Raw genomic sequence first — 17,051 nt, forward strand, 5'->3', positions numbered from 1 at the left:
GATAGGACCTGAATGGCAAACTGTGTGTTTCTTTTCGGCTCGTATGTGCTGTTATTAATTTCACTGCAACGACTACGACGACGACGACTGCCTTTGGGCAGCTCAGAAAGAGAGCCTTTAGCCCGGCAGCAATTCCAGCTTCATATCCCAAGCTGGTCCAACTGCCATTCCGTAGTCGTAGTAGTTGCTCCTGTTTGCTGCCATGGTCGTAATTATTTTTAATTATTTCTGTTGGCAACCACAAGCTTGCTGCAGGTGCAGCCCGACTGCAGCTGCTCTGATGTGTGCTGGGAAAGTTGTCAGGCAGTTAATAAGCTGACTCTTTTGTGGTTGTTGGCACAGTGGCTGTTGCAGCCGAGAGGCAATTTTCAGTTGGCTTAACATGCCTCGATGGCTGTTGGTGTTATGTTCTCTAGCTGAAGAAGGCCTCAAAGTTGATTTGTGTGCGTAAGTTGCTAAGCAAATGTTGACAGTCTCTTTATTTCTCGTTCTTTTCGGGGGACAGGCGGTGGCACTCGTGGGTGGATCATTTAATAACCTTCTGAAATAAAAATCCAATATGGGACCGCAGTCTAATCCCACTTTGGCTTTTAGCTGCCACGAAAGTCGCTTAATGTGCGGGCAGGGAGTCAAGTCGAGTCGCGTCGGGTCCTGTTGACAGCTTTTGCACAAAAAGTCGCAGCGCAGAAAGTTTTGCATACTTTTTGGCGCATTATATATTAATGATACATTTGCCAACTGTCTGGCCCCGCAAGGGGTCCTTACCAAAAAAGTAAAAACGACCTTAGCTGCTGACTTGTCTGTTTCGCCAGCTCATTTCACAGTCCTGCATCAGTCAGTCACTGGCACATTTTATAATCCACAATGATTGATATCAGTGTGTCTGTGTGAAGGATGAAGGATATGGGATATGGGATGGTCGCATTATGTGCACTCACTTGACGGAAGCAGCGAGACAAACGAGAAAACAAAGAGCCAGCGCCTAAAAGCCAGCAGCACGAAAAATATCGCCACAGTTAAAATGTCACAGTAAATTCATATTCATTCATTATGTTAAAATCCCCCACGGGACAAACACAAAAGGTCCATGGAAAGTGCACAAAAACAGAGCACAGGACGAGTAGGACCCCCACACACACACACACACATGTGCATAACATAGATTGTATATGACAAAAGTGTTGAGCCAGAGTCGGAAGAGCTGCGAGTGTCGCATTCATTTTCATTAACCCGTTTTTAGGCCTGGCCCAGGCCACTCCCCTTGCGGGCTTGTCCCGCCCCCTGCGCCCACTGCCGCCCCCTTTGCGCCCCAGCAGCTGATGTATCACTTGCCTAAATCTCCGGCATTCCTGCCAGCATTTTGTAGCTGCTTTTGTTATGTAGATACCTACCTACACATGGATTGAGAGCGGCATCTCTAAATAAATTTATAAAATAAATAATTTGTTACAAGAGCGACAATTTGTGTTGGAGTTAAAACAAATTTAAAATTGAATACACCTTTTAAGACCTAACCAAAAATCAGTGTACAAATGATGGAATTATAAATCATACTATTTTTTAAACCAGATTTTAAATTTAAAATAATATTTTGTTGCTAAGCTTTTTTATGTTTTAGGAAAATACAGTTTGCGTTTGTTATATTTTGAAAATACCAATACTAATAGAAAGCATTCAAAAACATAAATTAAGGGACTTACTCTCCAAATCCACCCACTTTGTTATCTTAATCTCCATTACTTCGCCAACTCAAATCTCTAGCATAATGCTGTAAGCATTACATTAATTAACAATTTCACCAAAGTCAATTGCTTGCCTAACACTCCATTTGACAAAAAAAATAACCAAGTTGCTTTATCCATTTGCCAAAACATACAAATTGCCTTTACCTTAGAATCTGCTTCCAAAAATAAATATATTATAGTTAGCTTAAGGTCTTAGCCAAATCAATTTAGTTCGCATGTTATTAAGGCAATGCATGTTAATTACTTGTTAAAATAAATAAATAGTCACAAGTATTGTGAAAAAAAATAGTTTTAAGCTTACAAAGTTTTGTTGTACCACATTTTTGTAAACTTTTTTTTTACTTTCAAATTTAATACTATATATTATACAAATCATGGTGCACTTTAAGAATAACAAGAGAGAACGCTATAGTCGGGTGTCCCGACTATCAGATACCCGTTACTCAGGTAAAGGGAGTGCGAGGGAGATGGAGATAGAAACTTTGATCACGCATAACTTTTTAACGAATGGTCCGATTTGAAAAATTTCTTCTACATTTCGATAGGTATTGAAAAACACAATAAAACTGCATTTTTACTTTATCGAAATATTAAAATTTTTAAAATCGTATATAAGCGATTGTGGGCGTCAGAGGGGGCGTGGCACCATTTTGAAACAAACTTGCGCTGCGTAGGAACTTCTAAAATCTACATGCAAAATGCCAATCTTCTAGCTTTTATAGTTTCCGAGATCTCAGCGTTCATACGGACAGACAGACAGACGGACAGACAGACGGACAGACGGAGAGACGGACAGACGGACAGACGGACAGACGGACAGACGGACATGGCTAGATCGACTCGGCTAGTGATCCTGATCAAGAATATATATACTTTATAGGGTCGGAAACGCTTCCTTCTACCTGTTACATACTTTTGCACGAATACAATATACCCTTTTACTCTACGAGTAACGGGTATAAAAACGTATAACTTTTATGCAATATTTTGTGGTTTTTCCTAATAATTTTAAAACACTGGTTTTTCTCCCTGTGTACTTCAGAAAGGAGCTGGGGAACACGTCATAAGGGCAGTGACTTTCTCCAATTCATCGTATTTGCCAGGACCCAGGGCGTAGGCCCATTTTGCATGCCTGAGAATGTGACAAGTGTGCCATGTTGCAGATAATTGCTGGGTGTGTATGCGTGTGACACGATTTCGTCCTTTCGGTATTCAGATAGTGAAGCAATCGATGGGTTAGGCATCGATTTATTGATCCCCCTTAAAGCAAGATTCAATTGCTTGCCCTAAGGCTCGAGGCCCGAATAATTGAAATGCAGTGAAGCAGCGAAACGTCTATTTGTGTGAATGTTTGCTTAGCTTAATCATCTGTCAGGCATCAGTGTGTGTACTTATAACTTAGGCACACACGTAATTGCTAAGCAGATACACAGATACACACAGAGGGAGAAAGTCGCAGCTGCCATTAACCAATCAGGCGCAAATTTGCCAAGGCACTCGGGCATTGAGATCCTCATTGAGCTGTGTGCGGATGTCAGGTGGTTGCCGTTAATTAAATCGCTGAGATAGAAAATTAAAGCAACAGATGGGTGGCAGCATTCGCAGAATCAAATCAAAATTGCTTGCGACATTGCAGCTAATTAACATTTTATACTGCAAATAAGAAACAAATGAATCTCTGTTTATTTGCGACTCTCATTGAAGCCGGGGCGTATACGTGATGTGGCCACAGTCGCCCCAACTGTCAGCGCAAATATTTAATATGCTAATAAACAACCATATGGCATTTCATTAAATACATTATCATAAAAAAATTCCGCACGCACTCTCATAATTTCATTAGCACTCTCACTGAGTTTGTGCTTGAGAAATTCTGTTTAAAACGAAAAAAGCTGGCGGAGAAAGAAAGCTGTGCAAACAGACGACCCACCAGATGTGATGGCAACGAAATGTAAGATGGTGGTGGCAGGAAGAAAGCGAACCCTCTTAGCCACATCAGAGGCGTGTTGGAATTTAATTCTACTTAATGTTGTTGAATGGGAAAGATTGAGGCGCTCCTTGGAGTGGTGGCAGTGGAGCATCGAGTATGGTGAAATATTTCATTTTTGGGTTAGCCCGTCTATTGAATTAGCATAGATTGTTCATTCCGGAACGAAATCGACTATCGCTGACCCAACTGTAGGGCCTTCGAAGCAATCGACCACTCACACGCGCCGGGCAAAGAGTATTCACTCTTTTATTTCCGCTGAAATATGCAAATAATAAGCTCAAAGGGAGAATGGGAAAACCAACGGCAGCGGGAAAAAGAAAAGCCTCTCAGCGGCGGCTTTAAACAGCATTTACAAATAATTTCCAGGGATGAGGCGCCCAGCAACAGCAACGACAAAGGAAGATCCGTTTTACACATCCTACACTTGTAATCATTTATTTTTTTTTATAACTCTCCTTTCCGCGTTCCCTCCTTGAGCCAGAAAGGATTTATTCTCGTGCTTAAGTTGGCTTAGCCGACGGTTTTAAATGTAATTAGTATGCATGTTTGCATTTCGTTAGCGTTTCCGACCGGCGACTGTGAACTTTTCATTATAAATCACGCTCGCACAGCCACAAGGAAACTTGAGCGTATCCTTGCAGGCATAATGATTGCCCAAAAAAATGTATTTAAATAAATTTTAATTAAAGCCGGTTCGCAATATAAAATAAATAAATAAAACGAAAGCGAATGCGAAGCTGTGTCTCAGACCTGTAAATTTCCTGAGTTGGCAAATGGGCGCTGGGTTTTGGGGGGCGTGGCAGGGGCAATGGTTGCTCTGTTGTTCTACTTACTTTGACTGATGAAGATTTATGCGGCAAAGTCGAGGTTATTGCTGTGGTTGCCAAGGTGCACAAGCCCCTGACGAGTCGGGACTAGACATCCAGGATGTGGCAATTTGTTTCGAGTGCCTCTCCTTGTCTCATTGGCAACCAGGTGAGCGGCCAGGTGAAGTTACCAGGTTGGGGAGCAACGGAGGGCGGAAGGCGGAGGGCAGAGCAGAGCAGAGCTGTCAGCCACTTACTGCCAACAAACCGCGACAGTGACAAATTCTAAATAATTTCATTTTCTCTTTATTTGCACTCGATTATTCATAGCCCTGGCCGAAAGTGGCGTTTAATTAAATTTGACATCATCTACAAATTTTCATTTACCAATTATGAGTTCACAACAATTTGAGTTTTGCTTACATCAAAATAGTTTATTGCCAGAGTTGGCTTTAAAGCGTTATGTCCGGATCAAAAGTACTTATAAAACACAGTCAACTTTCTAAGGGTGAAGGAATTAAATATTGTTTGAATACCATTAGTAGGTGGAATGAAGTAATTATATTCTGCGGTATTTTTCTTAATTATTATAAAAACCTCACGTTATTCACGTCGTATAAAAACTTTTTCTGCACCTGTTTTTATATGTGTTACAACAAGTGGCAATTGAATGAATTTTTTTTTTGAAATTAAGTAGCCACTCAAATTACAAATAAATTTGTATTACATTTAAATTTGTTGATTTCCTTTTATTATGTTTTGTTTCATGTAAAAGCAGGGTTCTTAAAAAAATTATATTTTAAAGCTGTTTAATGAAAGAAAAAGATAATTTATTACTTCAAATTTTACGACTTAATTTAATAAGATACAATTATTATTATTTTAATAATGTAAAATTGTCAAGTTCCAAATTTATATAATGATACTTGTATTAAATTTTTAAAAAAGTTCAAATTATATCTACTAATAAATTTTAAATTATCTTTATCAATAACTAATCAATATCTTTCTAAAATCCATCCCAGGGAGAATTGAATACTTCGAGTCTCTAAAAATATGACAACTTGAAGTAATGAAAATCGTTTTAACAAACAATAACATTGGCAAATAAATTTTAAAATATCTTTACTAATCAATATTCAAACATTCAAACGAAAACTAATATTACCGATTGAAAACAAATAAAAGAACACTTTTTTTCGTGTAGCGGTACTCGGATGTCAAGGGTTTCGCTGTTTAACCCGTTGTTGTGTAAGATTAGCGAAAAGCGCACTCAAGTCCGGAAAAGTGTTGGCCAAGCAATTTGCCATTTGGCATCGGCTATTTCCACCCTTTTTTTGCCCTTTTCTTTCCTTCTTGATTTTTGCTTGCCCGCTGCAATTTGCAATTTGTTTGTTTTGCCTGTTTTGGTGTATCCGCCAGCTCTCTGGGGCTTCGTCCTAATGAATCTGGATTATTAATGTGCTCTCGTATTTCTTCACTTGATTATACATGTAATTTGCGCCCAGCTTTCGCTTTGTCCATTTCGGTCCTTTCGCTGCCTTTCCTTTGCTGTTTGCTGATGTTTTCCTTTGGTTTACATTTCATGATTTCCCATTGTCAGTATCAGCATCCTGTCGCTCCTCCCCGGTCCCCCTCCCCCCCAGCATGTCCTGTCCTGTTTGTCAGAATGTAAACAAAAACTCGGCATCAGAAACAAAGTGGACACCGACAGCAGCTTATAAATTAGTGACTGACTCAATTAATGAATGGGCCAAATTAATGGAACTTCTGCTCCGCTGGGGCGGCCTGAAATGGCAAAAAAAAAATATGAAAATGAAACGGCTCAGACGGAAGCTAAAACCGGCTTAAAGACGTCTCTGTTTTCCCATTAAAACAGTTCCCAGAACCTTTTAATTGACTTTGGTGGCCTGGTCATCTACGCAGTTTGAATGAAATTTCATGAAAATTTTAAATCACTTTTCGCTTAGCTTTCCGGCACAAGTCTGCTGCACTTTGCAAAAAATACTTAATCATTTAAATTGCATCAAGAGCCAGCCAGCCGGGCAATCCAAATGTATTTAGCCACAGAAAGTATGCCACAGCGAATTCCGCCCGTTGGCCATAAAAAGCAAGGAAAAATAAACAGTGCAATTCAAATGGCCGCAAGGAGGAAGGAGCCAAAACCAAGGAAGCGGAGTCGGAGAGATAAGTAAATCATGCAGCCAAGGGAAGCTGAAAGCAGAAAACAAGGATAAAGGGAAAATGTATATAAATAAGTTTTGTATTAATCATAGAAATAGCCGGCAACAATGTGCCTGCTAATGGCGGAAATTTTATGGCTGCCCTCCTAAATGTGTGCAACATTCAAAGGAGGGGAGCAAAGGACTAGAAGGTGTTTTAACTGCATTGCTCTGCTGCTGGCTAAAAATTTTATTACATTTTCTGCTCAAAAAGCCAAGTAATTAGTTTGGATATTCAACCCCCGGGCAAGTTCTCGTGTTTCCCGGACGCACTTGGCGGGCGTTATCCTTTCGCCTGGTGTGGAGTGTCCTTTTAGTGCTCGGACCGGGCTAATGAATAAGAATGTGTCTGCGGGCGCTCGTGTCCTGTGAAGGCGATAAACGTTTGCTGTGATTATTTGATTGGAAAGCCATAAAAACCCAAGACAAGGCTACATTTCCGTTGGCAGGATGTGTCCGCATGTGAACACATCCCGGCATTTAATGGCCGCTTTTATGGATACGCACTGCAACGCATACTGTCTGTCATTGATCGCCCTTTTCGTGAGTCATTAAAATGTTTATGCCCCTGTCCCGCGTGGCCTAATTGAAGAACTCTTGAGCCGGCCCACGCACTCCTTCAACCGAAGGTTCCGTTCGGTTCGCTGGCCTTAATTAGGTTGTAAAACTTTAATTACGACTCGGCGCAATCAGCGCAAATCATTTGGAATTTATACCTATGGCCCAGCTCCCAGATCTAATTTGAATGGCCATGGACTGAGTGACAATCATCTGTCCCTGTCGGCGCATTAATGGAATATTCAATTCCTGCAGCATTCACGGTCACTTTCGACGGGTTTGAGTGATGAACAGTGCTTAAAGTTGCCAAACTCTCTTAAAGCCAGTGGGAGAATGGTGGGCAAGCTGCTCCACCAGGGCGTAAAATCGATTTCGTGATATATTAGACACCCACATTAACGTAGACACAGGCTCATGTGGAGTGAACGCCTTGCGATAGTCGTAGTCAGACGGAAAAAGCCGTGGGCATAAATTGGATGTGCGCCCGATACTCGGCGAAACTCATCAAAATGCAAAACAAAATACGCAAAAGTAATTCCCATCTACATCTAGTTATTTATTTTCTCATATTGCCACAAGATGTTCCATTCGAGCATCATTTACTTTAATTGTATGTGCGGGGGAGAGATTTAAGAGGTTGTGAGAGAAATCCGAATAAGTTTGATGGACCAAGTTTACTGGTCCCATATCGCGCATATTAGTCAATTTGGTGGGATTTTCTTAGCCTGTGAAACACGAATTTAAACTGTGCTGGCATACTCGAATTTTCAACCTAGCTTTCATGTGGCCGCTGGCAATTGAGTGCCTGACAATGGGCCAGAACTGTACTGACAGCAGTTACAGTGGCATTGCGACCGCAAAACGTTTTTGCCGTACATATAATTAAGCAAACTATTCAAATATGACGCATACGCCATGTGGTCACGCATCAATTAGCGCCAGCGATTGCAGTTAAGCATACATAAATCAGAAAATGCGCATACGCCACGTTGTCACGACTGATTCGAGTTCCTTGTCAGGCCGCTTAACCGCCAAAGCCAAACAATAAAAACGGTTGACAACATCGAAATCGCATCGAAATGCCCCTACTTGGCCACTTTGCATTGCAGTTTCGGCCAAGGACAGTGTACGCGTAAATTGACTGTGTTTGACTTTAATCCCTCGTTTGCACTCAATTACTTTGGCCAAGTTAAATTGGCTTTGTCCGACAGCCAGCTAAGACAAACTTAAAATGGCTTTTCTTTTTGCGGCTTCATCAAATTTTAACTTTAGCTCTTTGCATCGCAAATTTCTATTTGGTTGCGAAGCACTCACTCATTTTTCAATAATTAAATATGTTGCATTCATATTTTATGGTTGCCTGCTAATTTAAATTAATTAACTCATAATTAGTGCACTTTGCATATATTGGATGCCCATTAAACTATGAACAACGCACCTAGTTAAGCACACAATTTATAAATTATTGAACTAATTGATAGAGTGTGCTCAGCTCAAATGTGATGAAAACTTTTCAGTCTATTAGGAAATTGTACAGGGAGTTTTTGAGGAGGAGGATTAAAAGTTTCTGGGCCACAGAGCTCATAAAGATTTAACCACAGAGACTGTTGTAAGTACAAAATCAGGTTTTGGTCTTATGCTTTCAGGGGTTAAATGGGGCTTGCCTTCTTGGCTGAGTGAGCTGGCTAAGCAGTTCAATTAGTGGCCCAAACAAATGAGTTGCACTCGCTCATAGATGTTGTTCCTGTCCCAGTTGTTGTCGTGGTGTTAGGGTTACGCAATATGCGTACATAAGTTTCGTGGAGATGAAGGGCGGACTCGGGTGCCGCAGAGTGCTAATTTCCGACTCCCGTGGCATATTAGTTGCCACTACCATCGCTGTTGCCTGGGAAATGATGTGGAAAATTATGCGGAGCATGCCTCATGCAAATTATGATTGTGTTGATTATGACGCATTAAAGCTAAACGAACCAGAGACTTTGTTTTGCATCCCGGCAACAGGAATTAGCATACAGATTCCCATTGGCGACACGTAGCCCTATTTGAAGACTTAAAGTTTTCCGCTTTCCTTTTGTCGTTCGACTGGCTGTTGGTGTTGATGTCGCAGGCCAGGCATAAAATTACAAAGGCCTCCTGGAATGGCACACTTTCAGTCGCTTTTATGGGTGCTAACAAGCTCATAGAGCAGACCATTCCATTCCCGGCCAGACGGACCGACCCACACCAAAGTGAAGACATTAGCAGTGAGCCGGGCAAAGTAACCCAAAAATGAAGTAGATCCCGGTACAAAGGAATCTAGGGGCGAGTTCCAAAATGAAAGCGAAATGGGCGGTGTGCAGAGGAAAAAAAAATATCTAAAAAGTCAATAAAACATGGAATTTCTATAAAAAACCATGAAAATGTATATTTAAATTTAATTAGTTGAAACTGATTTCCAATTCCTGAATAACACAAATATGTAACTAAATAAATTACCCAAAATGGTAATTTAAAATATTTTAACTTGTTTCCTCGCTATAAGAAAATATTGTTCAAAGTTGGATAATTTGAAAATCAGGATATGTTTTAGTCCAAAAATCTGAGGCTAAACTTATCGAAAGTCTCTTGCCAATACCATTTAAGCCAAAAAAACAAATGCCCAATTCTAAGTCAAACACTTTATACATTTTTTCCTGTGCAGAAAGCCGAAACACACCCCTCATTCCACATCGAAGAATGGCAAAAAAATTCCGTCATTTGCATGCATTGTCAGGCGCAGGTTTTGGGGGAGGTGGCATCTAAAAAAAAAAGGTCAACTTGGGTCCCCAAATTGGCACAATAGTTGCGTAGGTGTTGAATTTGTGACCGGACTATGAATAAGCTCCCTGCTTGACAGTTTTCCTGTTTTTTCCTGGCTTTTCTCCAGCAAACATATTTATTTGCACACTTTCATTCGGTCGAGTCGTTATGCGTTCATTGTGTAGTGTGTGACGCTGGGACGGCAACAACAACCACAAGAACAACAACAACGTGGCCAACAACAATGATACTGAATGCAAATTGAATAGAAGACAGCACCAGACCAAACCAGACCCTTCGGACGTGGCGGGATGAACGGTGCCCAACTTGTTGACTTTTAAGCCCAATAGAGTCGACCATTAACTTGAGAGTTTTGTAAGTAGATATATTTACGTGGCACTCGCCCGCCTTGGCCTTAAAGTGCCGGCTCATTGTGGCGGAATATTTAAGAGATTTCCCCATACCCACCGAATGACGAAGCAGACAGTGCCGAAATCAATTCCAGGGAACACGAACAGCTCTTAACCATTAAAAAAACACACGAATATGTAAAGTGGCTGAGGCGGCAGATGAAGTACAAATCAATTTGCATTTACATTCGACTGATTTCCATGGAAGGCTTAACATCTTGATGATTTTCCAAGAAACGTTACACCAATCATTCTGCTTCCATGAGAGAATAGCATCTGCGTGAGACCAGAATTATTAATTAATAATAACTTAATATAGAGAGATACATTGTAAACTGTAAAGTTCTTGATCTTTATAAACATTTCCCAATTAGACATTTAGAAATTCGTACCATCTAATAACAGACTTTTATTTTTTAAAGTTCGATTAAAAATCTAAATTACTCTGAAATAAATTACATTTTAGTTTCAGTTGTCATTTCAAAAACATCTTTTCATAATGTTTTTTCAAAGAATGTGTCCACTAATTGCTTTGGACTAAGTCTTTACGTAGCCATATAATTATATTGCTCAACGGTTGTGCTTATGTCCAACCATTAACTGTAAAATTATGGCTGTCATTTACAAGCACTTTTCATCGCTGCACGACAATTTTTCCCTAATCCCGTCTGCCTTGGAAATTTATTTCGCTTTCATTTTGACCAAAACGCCGTTAAAAATTTCAATAAATGCTTGCGCCATTCATTATAATTTATTCGCGGGATTTCGTTATTATTTTTGCACGAGAAAAGGAGATGTAGATTGAGCCAGCTCCTGTTTGGCATATTTGCGCGGGAGTGAGTGCCGCCTTGTTCAGACAGCTGACAGACATTCAGCATGTGGAAAACCAAGTCGCACAATAAACGAATCAGCTACGTGGCCGCAGGAATCCCTCGAAGAACTTCGAGCTGACTTAAGTCGGGCTGAGTCTATTGTTTCGCAAAGAGGATGTCACCGGCAGAGCCTGAAATCCAAACTGCAAGCGCAGTAAATCCATGTAAGACGAGAAGGAGTGAAGAAAAAGCGAAAGAAAGACAGAAGTCAAGTAAAGAAAAGGGGACCCAAGGAACTGCTCCCGATTTTCCCTCTTCCTTGCCAGTTGCAGTTGAATGTTTTACGCACTGATTAAAGCAAACGAAAGTTTGGCATTGCCATTTGCATTCCCCCATTCGCGAATCGCAAGGGACTTTTCCCTGTGCATGCATATTAAATGGGATTTTCCTCGCTTTTCTTTCGCTGATGCAGCATTTCGTTGTAAGTTGTTTACTTTGTCGGCGAAAACTTTTTCAGTGTTAATGTGCTTAACAGTTCGAGCGAAAAAGGCTTCATAAACATCGCGGGCTAATGAAGAGCAGCAGCATCTGAGGATGCTGAAGGATGTCTAGACAAGGCTTAGTGGGTGCGGGCCAATATAAGCCTCAATCCCTCGGCCCCAATAAAAATGCCATAAAAATCACTCATACGCAGCGATCAACCCCTCGGGCGAGCGGGTAGCCTAATTTTATGTGGGAGTCTTCAAGGCGACACTAACAACTACCACGACCTACGTCAGAAGTCCTGGCAGTGGGCAAGGATTCTACACAGAAAATAATTTATTGATATGGCGTTTCAAGACTATGTTCGTTTTTTACCCTATCATCAAATTTAGAAACATCATACGTCACAAGATTACTGGACCGATAACCAAATTTGTTATTTTTCTGATAAATATTGATATAAGAGAGAGACTTTTGAAAATAATAAATATACTTCTATTTAATTTTGATAATTATATTTGAGGGCATTAATTAAGAGCAACTTTTATGACTGAATTCTTTAAACAAATGGCAATGATAGTGTAGTGTGCAATAAAAAGGTCACAATTCAAATTGAATACAATTAAATCGGTTTATTCATTTAAAATAAAGTGCAGGCGGCCCTAACATTTACTCTTACATTGTTTCCGTGCACGACTGACTGGTCTTATCGACCAAGCAAAAACGGCTAATAAAATGTGCTAAATTATGACAGGACACTGGCGCAACGAGTGAGATAGAGGGAAAGCGAGGCTCGCAGAGATACAACACTCGCATAGGAATTGACCAAATGGCAATGGCCCAAAGGCCAGAGTTCCTAGCTGGCGGCATTTTGTTAAATTAAATCAGAGCGGCTAGCAAAAACTCCCGCTCTATATCCATGTCCCTCCGCAATGAGGGACATAATCATGAAAAAGTCAGCCATAGCCAGGACAACAACAGCAACCAGAGATAACCATAAAAGCGACGCCCAAAAGTCTGCAGCACTTTTTGTGGCAGTATGTGTGTTTTGTTTTCTATGTCCTGCCGCCTGCTTTAACTTTTGCCCTCACTCACACAGACTCGTAATAGTGGCCCGTATTGTATTGTTTCCTCGTTGCCAGTTTCACTTTGGGGGAAAACTCGGCAAAGTTCAATGCCTGCATACAATACAATTTACTATTGGCCCTCGACAAACCACCAGAGCTACATTTGAGTGGGGCACTAGTAGTGAATGTCATTTTTGCATTTCTGCTTTGAAGTCAACCGGAAAATTTTCAAGGCAAACTCGTACTTTTGGCCAACTTAACGGCAACGGAACAAAGCGCCAGAGAGGGATGGCACAAATGGAAAGTCTGCCAAGATAGAAATCAATGCCAGGACTTGTTTATTGTTCAGTCGGAACACTTTGTTCAGCTGACTTGATTCCTCATCGGGCTTGGCAAGGCCGGCAGTATCCAAAAACTATGTCATTGCCGGGTTATCTTAAAGTGGTTTTATCTGCCACTGCAACCGTGTGGTTTCCTAGTGGCTCCACTCACTGCTGATTGCTTTGAGCCCGATCTGAATCGGCGATTCAATCTGTACGCAATTAGCTCCCATGTAACCAAACTGTCACTGCTCTCGACCGAGCAGGCAGTTGTGTGTTAGCATATCAGCGGGAAATTAATCAACACGACATCGGAACGGTCGCTCGATTAGTTTTGGGTCTTTATGGAGTAACACAGGGAACCACATTAGGGCTTTCTTGCGACTTTGATTCTTTGTTTGCTGAAAAATAAACGTCACAAAGAGTAACTATTTGAATACTAAATGTGTCCTTCCGGAACAAACATTTGTAAAAGAAAAGGAAAACAATCACAGAAAACATCGAATTGTATTTGTAATCCAAATAACACGCCTCAATATATTAAGTTCATATTTCCTAAAAATATATTTTTGTGTATTTCTTAAAGTTTTCAATAAATAAATGAATTACATTCTGTGCAGTTCGATTTTCCGAAAAATATACAAATTCTGTCGAACTTCGACCGTATTTTACGGATATTTAAATTATTTTAAATAGCTTTGAATCTTTGAAGGTATTTTAAGAATAATTTAGGCTGTAAGGTTACGAAACCCATCTAAAGCACAACATTTCATGGAAAAAAATTCAAAAAGTACACAGAAACACTTTTCCAGTTCAATTTTACAAAACATAAACTAATTAGGTTTAGTTTCTGCTTTATATTAGGGCTGGTTAGCAATTCAAATCAATTGAATACTTCGTCCTAGAAAATAATTGAACAACTTGGGCTCTAACTATTTATTTTAATTTTCTTTCAAAATATCAAAAATTAATAATAATAAATTAAGCATATCGGGATATACAATACCATTTCGATTATAATTTTCCTGTGTAATAATGCCAATGATTACGTAACCTTTCTGTGTATCAACTCTCGTTACTCATACGCCACGTTGTTCAATTATTGCAACCAACAGGCAACGCTCCACTCTCCACTTGCTTTCTCCCGTCCTCATTGGCATTCGCAAGCATAATTTATGTGTTGGCAAAGCGTCTAGGCCATAAATTAATTGTCGCGCCTAAGTGCGCACACTGTCTGAGCACTCGGATCGACAGAATGGAGGCAAACTTAATAGAAAATTGCCAGCATTGGAGGACACAACCAGGAGGTTCCAATGCAGGGCCAAAGTGAAATATGACCATGGGCAAAATGGCTGCGATTGCCAGCGATGGCCTGCAATATGCCAATGATAATTGCTCGAACATTGCACATACGCCGTGTGGTCAGACTTTACGGTTTTATCTTCGCCATTAAGTGTAATCAATTTTTCGAAAGTCGGTGCGAGGCAACAACTTTTATTCCCCGTCGGTTAACCAATATAGGATTTCATTCACAAACAATAAAGCAGCTGAAATTGTTTTTACAATTGCGTTCCGTTTCGATTGCACTTCCCATTGCGAAAAGGAAGCGGAGTCAAATCGATTCCGATCATAAAGTATGTGGCTGGAGTGGAGCATGTAAACAGACCGGACTGGAGATGGGGTTTCTGGGCTCCGATTAATGTCTGTATTTAAGTGAAGCACACTTTGAGGCAAAACTTGCTGAGCTCAGCTGGAGAGTCTCGACGTGCGAACTTGCCAACGCCAGCAGTTGTGGCCCCAGAAAATGATTATGTGTGCTGGTGGCGTTGTCAACACGCTCGAGGGTGCAGCATGTGGTCCCCACAAGGAGGATACCAGGATGCGAGGATACAAGGATGCGAGGACACATAGCTATCGGTGGCAAGTGTCCCCCACTTGTTCACCTTTGATTGAGCGGCGACGCCTTGAGCCGATTTCAGATAATTTCTGGCTTTTATTTTTCATTTGCCCAACGATCTCGCTTTCGTCAAAGCATTTACGAGACACATCCGTCACTTGTCGCAGCGTTCAGCGGGCGTTATCTGATTTCATTTCCGATTTTTTCCCATTTTTTTCTCCAAAGATTTTTTGGGTATTTCTGCGTGACATGCGATGCGCATGCAAATGCGAACTGGCGGTTTTTAAATGAGGCACGCAGACAGACAGATTTCGGCAGTGGGAGTGGGGGCTGGGTGGCACGGCGGTTCATCTTTGCAACATTTTCATGGGATTTTATGCTCATTGAAATGCGACATCGTTGGCGCTGTCTAACGAAGTTTTCCTAGAGCTGCCAAGAGTCGCAGTTTTTCACACATGATGGCCTAAAATGTCGCCGCGCTCACTTATCGTGCCTCATTGTGAGTCATGACCGCCTGTTTTTATAGTTTGCCCCGATTTGTATGCGTATTTGTATTTAAGCATTCATATGACCACATTAGCCTGCCGGAGGAAGGAGGGTAGGGGAAGAGAAAAGCAAAGGAAAAAATAATCATAAATTCCAAATGCGGCACTTATAATGCCAACTGAGTGATGAAATGGCTGGGCGGAGCGGAGGAAAGTGGGGAAAGGCAGACATTGTCGGCCATAAAAATGGCGACACACGACAAAAAACTTTGCCGCCCAAGAATACGAAAATCCTCGAGTCAAAGGCTGCTTTGAATTTATAAAAAAATATATGTATATCCCGAAATTGGCCCAATGACTTCGTTGCCTTTGACTACTTTTGGTTACTTTGTGCCTGTTCAAACATAACTTTCTGATTAAATGCCCAATATTTCTCTGACAAATTTAATTTCTGTTTAATTTGTCCTGGCAAATAGAGTGGCAAAGTGTCAGAGCAATTTGCTGCACAAATATTTAGCTCTGTTCACTCGCTCGGAGCCAAAGCGGAAACACTCAGCCAGCATAATCGATAGTTCAGCATATTTAAAGGAGCTCAAGCTGCGTCTCCAGCCACCCCCTCCCCCACCACCCCTCGCTCCGTTCGTCTAGACATTTGTGGGCCAAGTTGAGATGGTGCCCCGTCGAGTGCATCGACTGCCACTCAAGGCATCATTGCGATGTCAGTGCAACTTAACCTTAAGTGCCCGGGATCATGGACAATCCAAAGCTTCCTCGCTTCTCGTCAAGGAGTCTTGGCTTTCGAATCCGCTTCAAGCACACATGCTGATGTCGGGCTCGAATCGAAGTTAACTAGGCCAAAGACCAAGTTCTGTCAGCTTACAGAAAGGAAAGCACTGTCGGTTTAATATCTCTATTTGAAAATATTTTGCTCTTCCCTATATCAGCTTGATTGCCGTGTTTATTATCAATAACTATTGGCATCAAATCTGGCTAATAATTTTACCTGCATGGCGATTGTAATATTTGTTGTGCTATTCATTGGATATTAAGCTTTAGAATAGTTAATATTATAAAAGTCTTCTCCGTAAAACTATCATACGTGGTCGAAAGCAGCCTTTTCCCACTTTTTTTTTTGCTAAATATTTGCAGAAAGGAAATCAGTACTGGCATTTTTTAATAGGATAAAAACATAACATTATATATTTTTAAAAAATGTTTTTTGAGTAGTTTTTGTTTTTTTTGATGATTTCTTTTTGCTTATATTTCTTATGAATCACAAAAACGCTTTAAAATACTGTGTACCTTAACTAAATTTCACGCTCAATTAAGGCGGCCTTGATTTAACAGTTTGTCTATCGATCTCTGGCGATTTCGATTTATGGTCCAAGCCAATCGTCCCCATAAATATGCATATGTTATGCCACGCGAACCACACACAACCGCAAACATTTTCCACCACATTTGCTAATTTTCGGGTT

The 17,051-nt window shown here is 40.7% G+C and overlaps 1 protein-coding gene across 1 annotated transcript in view; it reads left to right on the forward strand.

The window, feature by feature from the left end:
• Nucleotides 1–17,051, forward strand: part of LOC108051793 (zwei Ig domain protein zig-8) — a 52,775-nt gene that overhangs the window by 10,907 nt on the left and 24,817 nt on the right. The window lies entirely within an intron of this gene.

Source organism: Drosophila rhopaloa, unplaced genomic scaffold, assembly GCF_018152115.1.
Source record: "Drosophila rhopaloa isolate 14029-0021.01 unplaced genomic scaffold, ASM1815211v1 contig_115, whole genome shotgun sequence".
Classification (NCBI taxonomy): Eukaryota; Metazoa; Arthropoda; class Insecta; order Diptera; family Drosophilidae; genus Drosophila; species Drosophila rhopaloa.